The sequence below is a fragment of the Mytilus galloprovincialis genome, chromosome 11, assembly GCF_965363235.1.
Source record: "Mytilus galloprovincialis chromosome 11, xbMytGall1.hap1.1, whole genome shotgun sequence".
Taxonomy (NCBI): domain Eukaryota; kingdom Metazoa; phylum Mollusca; class Bivalvia; order Mytilida; family Mytilidae; genus Mytilus; species Mytilus galloprovincialis.
The window spans coordinates 32,663,756-32,682,552 of NC_134848.1; positions in this window are offsets into that span (position 1 = coordinate 32,663,756).

The following is an 18,797-nucleotide window of genomic DNA, read 5'->3' on the forward strand; positions in this document are numbered from 1 at the left end:
GTAATCCTTGCATCAGAGGCCGTCCTGGATGAAGGTCATAGAAATATCGACTGCTACGGAATGAAAGAATGAATAGAGACGGAAATTTATCATTGCCACATGCCATCTATGGCCCCTCAAAGATTTGTTATGAGGGTTATTAACGAACAAAGAGCACGGAATTATCTCTCCATAAGGCATCTGATTGAACGTCCACATCATGACCAGACGTGGATGCGTACTTGTGTATCCAGCACAGCCAACTTGGATTTTGTCTTCCTTGCTACCAATTTAAGTTTTAGTCAATGTTTTTATGGGCGGTAGACCAATCCCAATCCCAAGCCAGACTTGAAGGTCTTGAAATATAGTGTTTAGGTACGGTTATTTTTATTTATCATCTGATGTACGTAATTTGTGCTATTGTGTTTCGTCTTTGTATATTGTAAACCTCTACTCTATTTTACGGGGCGTATTGCATTTCCGCTAATTTTTCAAAGTCCCAATGCTACGTTTCCGCAAATTTAAAGTATACGTTTCCGCAATTTGTATTTATTACTTTTCCGGAAATTTACCTGTTAAATTATAAATATTTGAATATATATTGACTTGAAAAATGTTGCTATGTCCTTATACAGAGACAGGCGAAAGCAGTTTCCAAAATTACCTAAATGTAGATTAGAAATTCACGAGACATAAAGACAAATAGATTTGAACACTAACAAAACTGAAACTTATTTTCACTTTTAATTAGTCAATGATTTTGATTCGGGTATCGTTATACTTTCATGTTTCACCAACTTGGTATGTCTATGTAATGAAATGACTGATATTTTCATAGATGGCACATTTAAATCCTGTCCGTAATTTTTCTACAAACTCAGTTAATTCGATACATGGATGTAAAAATGGTAACTACATTCGTCTTGTATTAACGTTACTTCCACTTAAATCCGAGGAATGTTACACGAAACGGTTGGATCGGCTTATTGGTGTGTGCACTACCCGAAGAATAACTCTCCAGCCCGAGGTAGTTCATAATGACTTTGAATGTGTAATGCATACTGCTGTTACGAAAACACGAATAGTGTCGAGTCTTTTCATGCCCACTTGAACGAGCAGTTTTACGCTAGCCGTCCTAACATTTTTGTTTTTATCGATGTGTTATTGAAACTGCAAACGACATCTTACATAAAGATGAGAACTCTAACTGTAAAAGCACCCGTTTGGAAATGTGAAAAGGAGAAGATGGACTTCCTTCTTGAACAAAATACAAAACTTGTAAACGGTGAATGTACTACTGTGGACTTTGTGCGGCGTGTTGGCTACAAATATTCTGCCAGAACTGACTTATGAACTCATATCAAGATATTTCTGATTAGTGCTGACTTTTGAACATACGTTTTCATAGATTTAAATGATGAACTTTACTTACATGTTATGATGACCTTTGACTTACTTAATATTTATTTTATATTCAATCTAATTAAAATATAGATCTCCGATTTCGTTATACTACGTTACTACATATGTAGTAACGTAGTATAACGAAATCGGAGATCTATATTTTAATTAGATTGTTTTAAATTATGGCTCTGCTTTCGATCAACAGGTATTCCTCAATTATTTGCGGAAAAGCAATAATTTATTTTTTCCGGAATAGTTACTTTTTTTCCGGTAAAGTAAGATATTTATTTGCGAAAACGTAAACTTTTTTTTCCGGAAACGTCATCTTTCTTTTCCGGAAAAGTAATGCCAATTTGCGGAAACGTAAAACGCCGATTTTACGGGTTGATTATATATTTTTTAAGGCTCAGTATTCATACACATCGCCATTGTGTTACGATGCTATGGTCATTTTGTACTCATGCCTTCAAATTTGGATTATGAACTTTATCCTTAAAGTATTAATATGCCATATTTTGTTTATCTGTTGAAATAGGTTTTAATTTTTTATAGTGATTAAGATTTAAAAATAATGTTGACAGTGATACATTTTACCTTTTGTATTATGATATTTTGACCTATCTTGTCTGTTTGCTTTGCTCAAAAAGTGTTGTTGATATGATGGAATTCTGTGCGATTCGCATACAAGTGAGAGGCTTAGCTATCTATACAACCAGGTTTAACCTACCATTTTCTACATGCGGAAATATTTGTATCAAATCAAGAATATGACAGTTGTTATCAATTTCTTGGAGATTTAGATTTTTCCATTTGCTAAAGGACTGTTCGTTCTCAATTTTACTTATATATTTCATCTGTAATAAATTACCAAATCGCCGTCCTCTACCTTCCTATGCATAGTGCTGACTTTATAGAAAACAGAATTGGTAGCCTGATCAATCTTTCCACATAATAATTTTAAGACTTCGAAGAACAATTCTGATTCATATTTATAATCACTTTTAATAACCGTAGACATTTATTTTATTTCAAACATGATTGAATTGTTTAATAATAAAATCAGTTACGGATATCAATATTTCCAGTTACGTATATCATTGACAATTTATTTTCTTCAGTTACCCATATCATCACGATATTTTAGATGGCTGTTTTCTCTGTATAGCGATTGAATGATGACAAACACACTTAGTATTTCAGTTATAAATTTAGTAATACGTTTAAAAAGACATGAAGTACTAAAGAATAATACATTATTATTACAAAATTGACAAAAGAAAAATTGACCAGAAACATCGTCCGCCATCTTTGGATATACGTAACTGCAGTTACGGAGATCACATTTACCCCAGTGATAACAAGGCATTTTCCTCAGGTCTGTCTGCCATCGACTATTTGGGTAAGTGGCTGGAATTGGTCTTTCAGTTCTTGTTGTTTCAGGAAGTTCCACAGCTGCATTTCAGCTAGAGCAAGTAACCTAATTTTTAATAATTAATAAGCAGTAAAACGCTTGCCGAAGTGGGGCGTCCGTTTGGCTGTGCGGGATGTATCAAGTTCGCAGTCACGTCCGGTCAGAAGGGGGACGTTAAATCCGATGCCTCGTGTAAAGAGAGTGCCACGCTCTTTGCACGTTAAGAACCCTTGCAACAACTCTTTGAGGGGTCCGTAGGTGGCCTGTTGCGAGGCTAAATTTCTGTCCTATCCAATATACCCCTTTTTCCGGTGGCAGTCCAAATTTCCCCGACCATCATCCCAGATGGCCTCTACTTTGACAAGATCTACCTATTGTATTAATTGTGAACTTGTTCTCGTCCTGAATATGCATGAACTATTTGCCACTGGACGTTAAGCAACCAACAATCAATCAATCTAATTTTTAGATGAGATTTTTATACTCTTTCTTCCTACGGGAAAACAGCATGTCTAATTGTTTCATAAATAGTAAATGTGTTCCTGTGGTTTGTTTCGTGATTTGTCCTAATTATCTGTACAATAATAAGCTCTAATTTGGTTACGCATCTTTTATGTCCAATATTTAGGCTTTCAGTTCTTCTGTAAACCTGTTTTGCTTCTTTGTCAAAAAAATTAAACTGTACATTTTATTTATCATTCTTTTTGTTACATCTTTAAACTATCTAAGAAATTTTTCTATGTCCCCATTTTGGATTTTCTTCTTTCAATTCAGTACCTCTTTTAATGTCCGGTAATTGTGCCCAAAACACTTCTGCAGTTTATGTCTTTCCATAGCAGTTTTGACCTTTTTCTAGAGTCTTAACTGAACGCGACATCTTCAATTGTGTCCCAAAACTTGAAATTGACGATAGTCCTTAAGAAATATTAACGGTAAAAGACGTGAGTCTTTCTGCAGTTTTTAAAACAGTAGAAATGTTTATACGAATAACAGTTATTGGCACAATTTTTTGGAATTTTGGATCCTCAAAGCTCTTCAACTTTGTGCTGGTTTGGTTTTATAAATATTCTGATTTGAGCGTCACTGGTGAGTCATATATGTAGACGAAACCCGCGTCTGGCGTGTTAAATTATAATCCTGGTACCTTTTATAACTATAGGACACGTTTTGGAGGAACAGACACGTTTAGGAGTGTTACATTTATATATGTCATTTTTTCGTTGGCTTTATAAAAAAATGTCTGACAAAGAAAGATAGATAGATATATTCTATAATATCTGACAGAATTACCTATTGAGCAAACATGGTCATTGGACCTTTTTTATGGGTATGTTTAAAACTTAGGGTCGAACTCATATACTTGCAAAAACTCTTCGATTGTAAACTGTTCATTCCTTATGGTTTACAGCTCTTCTTAAAACACTGAATACTGGTATTTCAGCGACATCTGCAGTTGTTGGCTATTTATCATCTAGATGCCCGGGAGGAATTCGATCAACAGCCGCATATACTTGCACCATAGTTTTCATGATCCTCTCCTTTTCTCTGCTGGTTTGCTTTAGAAGCAAATGTATGTTAACATTGTCGAAGACTAAAGCTGTGTAAATATATTTTAATTTTCTTGAACTTCTTGCTATAAAATAACATAAAAGTGGCTATTAAAATCATATTTGGCTCAATAAATATTGCAATCAATTATTGTATGGATATCATTGAAAATTATTACTCATATAATATATACTGCAATCCAAAGCTTTTGCAAAATAAAATTATTAATGTAAATCGATCCAAGTATTACTAAAGTTATAAAATATTCAATTTTGGTCCCTTTTCAAGTAAAGGTAGGGGCATTATATCAAACAAAAACCTACCTCTTCTTATAAGTGACCATGTAATAAAATTTCATTCAAATAATACAAGTTAATAACTCAAGTATAATATATTCTCTATTTGCGCCATATGTCCGTTTGTTCTATAGTATTAGCCATGTTATCTGAGAACAGTTTTATCAAATTTGACTGTTTAATACATCCATTAAAACCCACAGCCAAAAGACCTTAATCACGGGTTTTCTTAAGATCAGATGAAACTGTCTCAGCCACACTGTATGTTTCATTTCAGAAAGCCTGCGTATTGTCTGTTATCCAGAAAATAAGTAATTTTCAAACAGAAATGATGAAATATTATTTAAGGTGCCAAAATTATTAGCATCTGCAGCTTAATGTATTAATTCATGAGCATTATACACTAGTTGATTATTCACATATATTTCTCCAAAATGTGTCACAAATGGTTCCATTCGGTCATCAGAATAATCACTATACATCCAATATAGACAGAATTTTGTTAAACAGTTTCAATAAAGTTGCTGTTCCTTTTCATCTAACGTTCCTTTACCCTAAGATAATTGGAGATAATTTCATGGTCATTCTGATTCTTGTTCACTTGGTGAATTCGTTAGCTGATCTATGAATTTCTTCCACTTATTCATTCTTTCGTCTGAGAATTTGACCAGTTTGTAGTCTCTCTCTAACAAATATATAAATAGACATAACTATTGCAATAACACAATTTTTAATGAATCTTCTCCTTTATTTAAAACATCCCTCACTAATACATCTTGACTACAAGTAAGCTCTGGGTATTTCGGACAAACCCTTTAACCACATTGTGCAATTTCTATCAAACTAGATTGTTTTTGCTTCTTTAATGCATAATATTTTAAAGCATCGTTCTCATGATAGATTCCGTAAGTCATAGCTTTTGTGATAATCGGACCAGTTTTATGCATTATTCCTTATGTGTTAAAACTCTGAAGATAAACGAACTATTTGGGATATATGAAGTGTTTCTTCATTTATTTTTTCCGATGAATGAAATGAATATTGTGTATAAGTATATGTATTTATTGAAGAAATGGATATTTCATAAAAATTCTTCCTTCTACGTGCCGAAAAGTTCACATGGATTGGTTACAATGTGTTTCTGCATTTTCAATATATTCTTTTGGTTTCGTTAGATCTTTGTTGAATCTTTAATCATACACTCTCGGGAAGTAACATCATTTGGGGCTGAACGTCTTACTACATTGAATTCGCCACTATAGGGACCTTTCCGCAGTATACAAGCGTCCATCATCCCAAAATGTAGACTTGTCCGAAAAACGCCAACCCAAAACTTTGACACATCTTGAAAAGATATGATCTCTTTTTAAAGTCAAATACATTTTGGAAATAAGCATCTCTTGTTTTAAAAACATTAATTTTGTAAGAAAAAAAAAGATCACCTACACCAAAATGAAAAGAAGACGTGCCATCCTCATGACTAAACTTTAATTGTCTTGTGCAGCGCACAACCTCTCATCGACGGTTGTAGATGTGCAGCTGTAAAATCCTCTGTTCTTCTCTTTCTCTAAAACACAGGATCATTTACTTTCACACAGGACTTTCAAATATTGGTAGTTGTCTCTTTGTCTCATGACAGCTTTGGCTTTAAAAAAAGATTGTGTTCAATTATATTCAGTAAAAACACGACAGACACACGGGTACAGCGGCATAACGCAAGAAAAGGAAACAATCATCATCATTCATAAATGAAAAGTTAAACGGATTTCGTCGTGAAATCAGTATTTATATAAGTACACTATGGTGTTTATCGTGTGGTACCGAACAATCAAAAACATGGAAAGACGTTTACATGTTACTTATGTAATGTTTTGTTTTTAATATACTTGTATTTACCATCACAAGATTCAACTTCTTCCTTTTCTCGACCACTGTTTTGTTTAACATTGAGGGGTCGGCAAAGTTTCTGAAAAGCCGTCTAAGTTGCCTTTCTTTGCGTATATTCATTGTTGCTTTAAGCTACAATAATAAACACGGGAAAAAATTCACTTTTAAGTTCATGTACATACTGTATGAAGATGATAGAATATTCTTCAAACCAAACATAATACCATATTTGATAGAAAAAGACTTTAATTTATAGTTGCATATATTACAGATAATAAATAAGGATATTTTTTTATAAACAGGATCACTTTGTATCATCGCTAACCGGGTGTTGTCGGTGATGCACGTACATTTTTACCAGATCCTCTTTAATTCAATAAATGTTTTGTGATGTCATTTAGATTTTGTTTTGCAACCACCTAGATATTCTATTGAATTATGAAATTCTAAAACGTCTAAATCGTATGGATGTATCGCCTAAAAAAAACTATGTACTACATCATAGTTGTGCTTGTAGAATATAGAATCTCTTGAAAAATTTCCATTTGTGATAAGTTCATTTAATTTAATTCAAAGTGTATTTACTTGTGTTATGTTTATAACAAGAGATTCCTAAACACAACTATTTTAGAGATACGAAAAGTGATTCAATTTTTATCAATAATGGTAATCAAAATATATAACACGTGGTTAATTTCCTTATATGGTCACAGAATAAACATTTCCTCCTAATAAGGTATATAACAATATCACATGCTTTCCTTATATGGTCCTGAACTAATGTTTTAAACAGTATTTAATGATGATGTAAGTCGCCATTTTTAATTGATTGAAAGTAAACGTGCATGTCTTGATGAACGTACACTTTCCTTCTCTGTATTTCTTCTTCTTTTCTTTTCTTTTCTCCAACTTTACACTACTAAACAAATTAAAATCCAACTAAATAAAAAAGATTAGAAATTTTGATTTTTAAAAGCAAAACATAAGAATACAACAAAATCCAAGCTTATAAATTTAGGGTTTGGGTAACAAGTACAAATTTTTGATAAAAAGAAAGCAATTCCAAAAAATCATCAGCTGAAAAGACAGCAATATAATTGGCACCAAGCAAGGTAAAGTCTTAAAGATCCAAATCATGTTTTTAACAAACAAGTAAAGCTTCAGCAAACTCAACTTTCATTCTTCAGTGCTGTACAATTTTGTACTTTTTTTCACTTTCGATTTTTTTTATATTTCTGCGTCATATTGAGTCTTGTGTGGACGAGGCGCGTTGAATTTAAAACCTGATGTATTTTGATATCTATTTATCATGTATTTTGTTTGTCCTATACGTTCTCCTATTTATTTGTATTGCAATCTTATAATTTTATGTTTTCATTGTAATGCTATATTTAACACTGCCATTAAAGTGCGAGGTTTGGCATGCTATAAAACCAGGTTCAATCAACCATTTTTATCTTTAAAAATGTCCTGTACCAAGTCAGAAAAATGACCATTGTTTTATCATAGTTCGTTTCTGTGTGTGTATCATTTTAACATTGTGTTTCCGTTGTGTCGTTTGTGTTCTCTTATATTTGAGTGTGAATTCACATTACTATAAGATGTGTCACGGTACTTTTCTATCCTAAGTTCATGTATTTGGTTTTGATGTTTTATGTGTTATTCTCGTCGGATTTTGTCTTGTACTTAGTCCGTTTCTGGTGTGTTACATTTAAATATTGTGTCAGTATTCTCCTCTTATATTTAATGCGAGTTTTACTGCCTTTATTTAGCCCCTTAATAAAGTGGTGGCCAAATATATCACTAACCTGTACTCTCTGAATATATCATTACTTGCTCCTCTTATATTTAATGCAAATTTTAGTTTAATATCCCAATTTTGTTATATGTCCATAGATTTACGAGTTTTGAACAGCGGTGGCAAAATATATCACTCACCTGTACTCTATGAATATTTTACTTGCTCATCTGCCAACATTTCCTGAGATGCTGTTGTTAGGTGGTTTCCACCCGGGAAAAACATATTATCATCTAACATACTTTTTTTTCTGGAAGACATCAGAACTACTGACCTAATATTGGAGTAAATAAAGTATTAATCATAGTAAGCTTTAATTGTTTTTTACATTTTTTAATATAATGAAATAAATTTTTATTTCACATGTCTCGCAGTAACACAGAAACTTTATTTTTTATTTCACATGTCTCGCAGTAACTCAGAAACTGTATGATTACTAAAAAAGACTTCTCACACAAGACGAACTACGTATCATGCGCTCGTTTCGCAGCTGTTTATTTATTTTTAGCTCACCTGGCTTCCCATCACTTAGCGTCCGGTGTCCGTTGTCCGTCGTCGTTAACTTTTTCAATAATCTTCTCCTCTGAAACTACTGGGCCAAATTATTCCAAACTTGGCCACAATCATCATTGATGTATCTAGTACAAAGTTTGTGTTTAATTACCCGGCCAACCATCCAAGATGGCCGCCATGGCTAAAAATAGAACATAGGGGTAAAATGCAGTTTTTGCCTTATAACTCAAAAACCAAAGCATTTAGAGCAAATCTGACACGCGGTAAAATTGTTAATCAGGTCAAGATCTATCTGCCCTGAAATTTCCAGATGAATCAGACAACCCATTGTTGGGTTGCTGCCCCTAAATTGGAAATTTTAAGGAAATTTTACTGTTTTTGGTTATTATCTTGAATATTAATATAGATGGAGATAAACTGTAAACAACAATAATGTTCAGCAAAGAAAGATTTACAAATAAGTCTACATGACCAAAATGGTCAGTTGACCTCTTTAGGAGTTATTGCCCTTTATAGTCAATTTTTAACCATTTTTCGTAAATATCCATGATCTTTTGCAAAAATCTTCTCCTCTGAAACTACCGGGCCAAATTAATCCAAACTTGTCCACAATCATCATTGATGTATCTAGTTTAAATTTAGAGCAAATCTGACAAAGGGTAAATTTGTTTATCAAGTCAAAATGTATCTGCCCTGAAATTTTCAGATGAATCAGACAACCCATTGATGGATTGCTGCCCCTAAATTGGTAATTTTAAGGAAATTTTACTGTTTTGGGTTATTATCTTTTGAATATTATTATAGATGGAGATAAACTGTAAACAGCAATAATGTTCAGCAAAGTAAGATTTACAAATAAGTCAACATGACCAAAATAGTCAGTTGACCCCATTAGGAGTTATTGCCCTTTATAGTCAATTTTTAACCATTTTTCGTAAATCTTAGTAATCTTTTACGAAAATCTTCTCTTCTGAAACTACCGGGCCAAATTAATCCAAACCTGGCCACAATCATCATTCATTGATCTAGTTTAAAAATTGTGTTTTTTGACCCGGCCAACCAACACTAGTAACCCGAATTTAACTTGATCGGACAAAAACGTGTTAACGCTATTTAAATGAGATTGATCGTTATTTGATAAAGATTGACAAAAATTAAAAATTATATTTAATTCATTTCAATTCATATCAATTCATTTTAACGCCAGTCAAATAGATTTCTCTGCAGTCGATCAATTGAAATCAAGTTAGTGGTCAGTTGGGTCAAACTAATAGGCCACGCCCCTGTTAAGCTATTTCAAACATGCATTAATTCGTTTTAAACATGGATGAGACCCGCGGACTTTTTACAGGTAAATCACTCAAGCAAAACGACCTCGATGTATATATCGTAAGTAACGTGTGGTCCTTTGCAACTATTTACGAAACTTTATGTATTCCTGTATATTTACCGTTTCTCTTTTTTCTGTTTTACTATATTGTACTCGTAAATCAAATGTAGACACGGAAAACTACATAATTTGTGTACATAATTTAAATCGATGTGTCTTGAAGCAACATATATTCATTCTCTTGCTGTATATTGATATTTGGAAAAGCTTGTAATGAAAAACAAGATATTGTTGAATAATAAAATCGACGAAGATAATGTTGACGTTGAATATGATAAACAGAAAGGCATGCTCAAAATTCTAAATGAAGCAGCAGCCCACTGAACTTCTAAAACTGTGTTAAATTGTAATACCGGTCACTGGCCAAATCGGGCGTTAATTGTGGAAGAGAAACAAATATCAAACAAAAATATTGTTCTTACGACTCTGTAAAAAGATTATTGTGCTGTCATGCACCCTGACGTACTTGTAATAAATTAACATGTATTCTGTATATATGAGATAAATTTTAGTCTGCGATAAAGATGGGTAAGTTGATTTAAAAGTTTAACGACCTTGGCAGGCTATTTGTCGGCATACTCTTACGTTTTTTAATGTTTTAAAAGAAAACATACATTTACGTTTTGGGCATTTAATATAAGTCTACTTTCCAAATTTAAATGAACATAAATATTGTTAAAAAAACAGAAAATGGAAAAGAAACATTCTGCATTGTTGCTTTCATATAATTTTATTTCCTATATATTTGAGCGGAAATTTCTAAGTTAAAACTGATTGTAGTATAGATAAAATATTTCATCTAGGTGCTCTCGTTACACATTAAAATGAATTTCATTGGTCGGAACGTTTGCAAACTTTCAATCCAGGTGTTCTCATCGAGGTCCTCGTTCATGTTTCAAATCAATACACAATATGAAGTCCAGTTCGGCAAAATGAAATCAAATTAAAACTCTACGATGTCCGATTAAACAAACAGAATTCAGAAAAATAACACTTTTACGATTCTTCCAATCACGACAAAAGTTGCCGGAGCTTGATTTATGATGCATACGAAACTTTAATAAATAATAATCCGGTTTGTATTTTTCAAAATAACTTTTATATCCGATAAAAATCGAAAAATAAATTATCGATTTTTCTATGAGACAAAAATTATCCTTATTGGAGTCAAATTTGTAATAAAGGACAAACCATATCCTCATGTTTTTTTTTATGCAGCACTAGTAAGCATAGTTCGTCTGTTATCGCTTCAAACCAAGCCATCATAAATACACCAGAGATTACTAAAAAGTTTTTCAGAATTACGAAAAATATGTTATAATCCTTGACCTTCCCGAATCAGTCGATTGTATGAAAGTTTTTTTTTAAAGAAACAGGTCTTTTACTGCAAAAAAAAAAGAAGATAAAAGCGATTTTTGTTTGAAGTAACGAATGTCATTCTTGAAAAAAAGAAAGTTTTCGTGTTTTAGGTCGTCCTGATGCAAACGTAAAAGTTGAAGTAAAAATTACACTCCGAGATTACACTAAAGACATTTCGCTAGCACACACGGGACTAGATTTATTAATCGTTCATTTGCAAGTCAAAAATAATAATTATGCAAAACAAATGATAAAACTTCCCAATTTAAAATTGAGAAAAATCCGACAGGAAACCAAAGTACAAAGGTACGGCATTTATCTAGAAACAATCTCCATCCAACTTCAAAATGTGAGGTAAATCGATTAGCTTACGCTAGCCAAGCAACCAACAGACAAAATAAATCTTGCCTCCCCGATGAAGACTATCTATAGACACGGAATAAAAACTAAGGAAATTATAATAGCATGTTAGATTGGTTACAAACACATTTATGCAAACATGAAGCAGCTGTTTCTTTACTGAACTGGTCAGTGGTAATACAAAACCAGGGTTTCAAAAAGATGAAGAAAAAGAAAAAGACATTTAAACATGTTAAAATTTATTTAAAAGCAAATCATAAATAGTGTTTAACTGAAATTGAAAAAAAAGAATCATAATAGTCTATAATATGTATAAATTTATATCAGAAAGCTAACAGCAAAATGAAAGGAAAATATGTGTTGCTTAAGAACATTGACCTGGGCCGTAACAGCCTCATGTTTGAAATTTTAAAACAAAGTTGAAACAAAGGCTTGTCTTCATATCAAATTGTTTTCACGGCGAATGTCTTGCAAGAAGCAAACTCCCATTACTCCGGTGTCGCCCCTGCATAATTTTGCGTGATCCATGCATGTTTCTGAATTACTTGTCTTTTGTGCATTTACTTTCCTACTAAATGGCTATAGTACAAGTATTAATTTTCATTTGTAAATGTCTGGTTTCGCAATGATGCATGTCCACCAATATCCAGACATTGTGCGAAAAAATATAGTTTAGAAGATATGATTCTATGCTGAATACAGAAAACATATACTAGTAGTCGTTTCTTCATGAAGAATTGAACTCTAACATTACAGAATACCAAACTGGCTCTCCTTTTTGAGTACTTCCATCTGGTGTCTTACATTTAAGGGTTTAACTTGTATTAAGTCGTGTCAACTTACTGTCAAGACAGACGCCTTTATAGAAAATAAAGGAATATGGAGTAAAGGTACACGGGACCTTATCGAACACAAAGTCAGAGCTAAACAAAAATACAAATTATCAATGGTCAGCGTTTTATTCCTGTTCATCTTTATAGTCGCTAGAGAGTCTTCAACAATGAAAAAATCACTTGTTTACCAGAAGAACAAAACGACAATAGCAAGAAAAGATCTGAGAGTACTTAAGTTTCTGACAGCTAGTTCAAACTGTTACGTTTGAAGTCTTCCTGTCCGTCATCTCGCAATCGTTATTTTTGAAGACCTTAAGTGAATGAATAATTTGATTTTCTGTCTCAGGACCTGCGCATATATAAAATACTTGCCACTGAACATTGAACCAAGTAAAATCAATACACATCGTTTCATATATAAAAATCAATCTACAGATGATAAAGCATTTCTTTGTTGGTTAGGCTCCCTTTTTGGGAGTTGAACACTGTGCGGGACAAATTTCTTCTCATGGATAGATATATTTTTCCCATGGGAAAATTAGATTTTTCTTTTATTTGTTTCAGAATTTGTAAAAGTGCTATAAAATATCGAAATGGACTGACAATCACTAGTAACCAATGACTGGAACATATTAACAGGCATTATAATAAATTAAAAGTATTTCTATCATACTTTTACACTCAATAGTCTTCTTTTTTTTTTTTTTTTTTTTATCGTTGAATGATTGATAGAAATTCTACCGTCCAGCGGCTGATTTTACAATTTGAATCTTTCACCTTTGTTTTCGGTCAATATCATCGTGCATTTCATGTAATAGTGTTCGCTGAACTGTCAAGTATCAGAAACATGTCTTTTGAATTTCAGAATTTAATTTAAGAATTAGAAAATTATAATTCTGTTTTAATCTATATACATGGGGAATGACGAATCGTGTTTTAAATTGTTTTCTAATTATAACCTTATAATTTCGTGAATTTACATCATAATCATTATGAACTTATTCTTTTTCGTCTACGTAGCTCGATATATACGTGTTTTTCGCCACTAGAAAGATGTGCACTTACATTTTTTGTTCAAATTTCCTAATCATGCTTATGCAATGTTGTAACTCGTCTACACAAAAATCTTTTATTTCAATTCATTTTTGGCAAACACCTTTGGAAGTCTTTTCTAGATCTTTTATAACCTCTCGGGTAATTATCAAAGAAAATCCAGAGTTTTGCATTTACAAGGACGCGTACGTATGATCTTTGTGATATATTCACTTGTACTTTACCCGTAGGCGGTCTTCGTGTACTGTAATTTATGGTTTAAAGGAATACGAATACTTTATTTCTCATAAAACTTCAATTGCTAGTTATCAAGAACATTCATAAACATAACTATAAGGTAAAATTATCACATGCATGTGTAAACGATACCATTAAATAAACTTGGAGGACTGACTTTCACATTTATAACTCTTACATAGTTTTTGTAATATTACAATATTTGATGAGTTTAACTGTTGAACAGCTTTAAAGATATAAGGGTTTGACTAACAGTAGTTCCTTAAACATTTCCTTCTTTTTCTATATTTTAAATGTTTTACAATTCATTATGTAATGGTACTCGTCATCAATGTTGTTTGTGTCACAGAGACGGCATATTCTGTCTTCTCTGTGTAAATCCTGACACCTTCTAGACTCAATCGGCAACTACCACATCTATATCTGCGTAATGTATTATTTTAGAAAGGTAAAAAGGAAAAGTAGTTTTCAAATTGATAATTCTTTTTGAAATACGACAACATTATGTTTTATGCGATTCTGCAATAAAAGCAAAGAATTCTTCTTGAAACTGGTCTTTGGGTTTTTGTTTAAGACATTTTGACACCCATTTATCACAAACTGTGCACAAGGACGGATAACTAATATACGTCCTTGCTGTGCATTATAATTCAAAATAGTTGTAATTTGCAATTGTTTTAAATTTGCATTTTTTCCTCACTAGATAGGTGAAAGTATGTATAAAATTTAATGTAAATTGCGAAAATGCATTACGAGCATTAATCTATACTTTTAAGTTAGAATTTAGAGTCTCAACTTTTTTCAAAATCTTTGTTATATTACCCATGTATTATTTAAGTTTATGTCAAAGGCGTTTGATTGGATAATAGTTAAAGGTAGGCGTGGTTTTTGGTAACTTTCCTCCAATCAACTGGCCTATTCGACAAACCTGTGTGCGCTGATGCGTGTAAACTGGGTATTGTAACGGTACGTGTCTTACATCAGAATCTATCGTGCGTGACCAATGTTTATTGTATAATTTCTTGTCATGTGGTTAAATTATCTGAAAAAGTTCCAAAGGTTACAACTTTTTGAAAGATTTTTTTCGGCAGAAACCAACAGCAATATTTGACGGAGACGAAGACGAAATAAAGGATTAAATTTTAACGTCCAGTGACATATATTACAATGATGTCGAAACAGAACTTGAAATTGACAATAGGTTTTCATAGAACCGCCGCTTTTCCAAAGAATTCACGCTTAGTTGCTATTTCACAACTTCGGGTTCGCATTATAGTTATACATGTACAAATAACTAACAATAAACAAATTCTGAAGATTTCTGCAACTGTTCTAGGACCTTTTAGTTGTAATATAAATCTGTGATTTTTCTATTTTCGTACTTTCGACGAAGCAAAGCAAGTTCGATCTAGATCTGGACATTTATGCATTAAACATTTACAATATTCAATAGTTGTACAAATTTTTTGTAGTACATGTAGAAAATCCGTCTTTTCGGATAAAATCTTAATTTACGTTCCATTGTAAAATTGAGAATGGAAATGGGGAATGTGTCAAAGAGACAACAACCCGACCAAAGAAAAAAAACAACACTGAGCAGAAGGTCACTAACAGGTCTTCAATGTAGCGAGAAATTCCCGCACCCGGAGGCGTCCTTCAGCTGGCCCCTTAACAAATATATACTATATATATATATAAGTACGTCTGAGTCAGTTATGAATATAATTATTTTCTGTGACTGTATCTTGATTACATTAATTTGTAGGATCCTTTACTATAGATAATTTAGCTGATCTGTAAACAATAACATCTTCATGCTTTATATATCATGTACTGTAGTACGCCGCTAGATTAAAACTGACGTGGAAAGGTAACACATGCCCACCGATAGCTCTTTTTTGCGTCTAGCGGGACGGCTGCAGTGTGGGCGATTTGGTGTCACGATATCACAGTAGCATGGGTTCGAATCCCGGCGAGGGAAGAACCAAAAATTTGCGAAAGCAAATTTACAGATCTAACATTGTTGGGTTGATGTTTAGACGAGTTCTATATATGTATATATATATATATATATAGTCCAGTGACAATAAACGCCATACTAATTTCCAAATTGTACACAAGAAACCAAAATTCAAAAAATACAAGACTAACAAAGGCCAGAGGCTCCTGACTTGTGACTTGCGCAAAAATGCGGCGGGGTTAAACATGTTTATGAGATCTCAACCCCCCTATACCTCTAGCCAATGTAGAACAGTAAATGCATAACAATACGCACATTAATATTCAGTTCAAGAGAAGTCTGAGTCTGATGTCAGAAGATGCATATACGGACCCTGGATTTAAATCAGATATGATCTGGCGGTTTTTCAAAATACATATTTTTAATTGTGACTATCTTTAGTTCCGAATCTTTCTATCATTCTATATAATTAATTTAGTTTAAATGAAAATAAGGAACTTGGAATTAAAACACTGTTGAAGAGAAACTACATATTCGGGTTAAATTCACCTCAGTTTGTTAATTCAAGTTTGACATCTAACATCTTAATCCGTAATCCACATTTACCTGACGACCTTAAATTGTTTATTGTTTTTTATCAATCGAATATCCTCACACAGGAGACTGAGACAAATATGTTATTTGTAATGGTATTTATCAAAACTAAAATGATGGAAAATATCTTTGTAGAAAATGAATTTGCCTAATAAGCGAATAATTATAATACATAGATTTCAACATCTTCAATAGAGAGATTACTGATAAGATGTCCAAAATATCATGTACATGTATATTGCGATTAGTGCTATATAGTATGTCAATGACATTGAATGCCGCTGAGTGTAAAATATTTGTCAGCTTAAAAAAATATTTTTGACACTGCTGGTTTTAATTTTCTGACTCAAGTATAAATTTAAGAAAAGTTTATAGTTTCTAAATATTTTTAGATTCAATATTTTATCATTATTATTATTTCAAAGTCTCACCACATACAAACATAAAATGAGAATCACAGAACTAAACAATAATTTAAAAAGATAAATGAGAGCCGTATAAGACACAATATATAAATATAAACAAATTTTTACTCATTTACATTCAAAATTTACAGTGTCCGTATACTAAATGAAATTAAACATCTTTTTCTTTAAGAACAAGTGAAATAAAATGCCGTTTCTTTTCAATATAATATTGTTGATGTTTCTGGCACCTATTGCAGCAACATTGTCGTTATTGAATAAATATATAAATTGTTCGCAATTTGATATTTATAAATTAAAATGTTAAGCTTAATGTATCATGATATGTCTATAATGGGCATTTTAAAAGCACAGGAATATAAAAAAAGAAGATGTGGTATGATTTCCAATTAGACAACAGTCAGGGGCGTAGCTACCCGGAGGCACGACAGCAAGTGCATCCACGTCGTTTTCACAACAAAAAAAAGCAGAAGAGAGAGAGAGATGAGTTGGTCAATCGGAATCGGAGACTTTTGGTGTCTTTTCCGTCTATCCCGGATATTAGTTTGACAACCTAGTTACAGGTGGCACGGTAGTATTTCCTGGCCCATAAGGGATAATGATAGCCTTTTTAGAATTTTCACCACTTTCTAACACTGCAAAAAAATTCTACATTCACAGTTAACTGAAGTACTTTCATTTTACTATTCAGAAATGAATTTGAATATGTATCATGACCGTTTACTTTTTTTGCTATTTTTAAAAACCTAAGGCCACTAGTACTTTTAGGTATTTTATGGTGCAGTGAATACAAAATTCTCAAAAATTCTCAAAAATTCATTTTCATCTGTATGTAAAATTATTTCATATTTTTCTACACCTGATTCATCCCTCAGTTTGGGAAAGTATGTTCAGTTGATACTGTATTTTTTGTCCAATCACACTGTTTAGATACATTTACCTAAGTACTCGAGCCTAAGTAGGGTACACAAAAGAGCAACCTAAATTCTGGAATGCAAATACTACCGTGCCACCTACAAGTGTTGATGAAGCTGTTCATTCAGAAAAAGATCGTAGCTCCGAAGTTGCGTGCACATTGATTCGGCATGCAAAAAAAGAAATGGCAAAATGTCACTTTTTTAATTGATGAAATATCCATGATATCATTAAATAACGACATTTGGTTTCAAAATAATTGTTTTTTTTTGGAGATTATGACAAAATCGGAAGGTTACTTGAATCTTTTACAAGATTTTTACTTTTGAATTTGTAATAACTCAGTCTAAGATATGTAGTTTTGGAGCACATTTTACAGTGTACAGTTCATCAGTTTTGAATGAGATGTACCAATCGGCATTAGAATTATCAGATCCCTTCGATATCGTTGAAAATATGCCGAGGCGATGTGGTTGACAGACTACCGGAGCCAATCACCCTGCAACCACGCCAAAACAGTATTGGAAAGTCTCATTATTTTTTGCGTTCATAGACCATATGATAAGGCAACTGGAGAGTGGGGTCGCGTCAAGTTATCAGAAAATCGCTTCTTTGTGCTGTATCTGCTTCATCGTGTTGTAGGAAATATCACAAACGAACAAATCTCAATATTGTCTGAAACATACGAAACTGACCTAGGGAGCTACCATTTGATTTTTATGGGGGGGGGGGGGGGGCTAGGATAAAAAATGTTGTCCTGCATTTTTTTTTAGCTGTAATCTCTGTCCTGCCTTTTTATTTTTCACTCTGTTCGGTCCTGTCTCTTTTTTTTAGT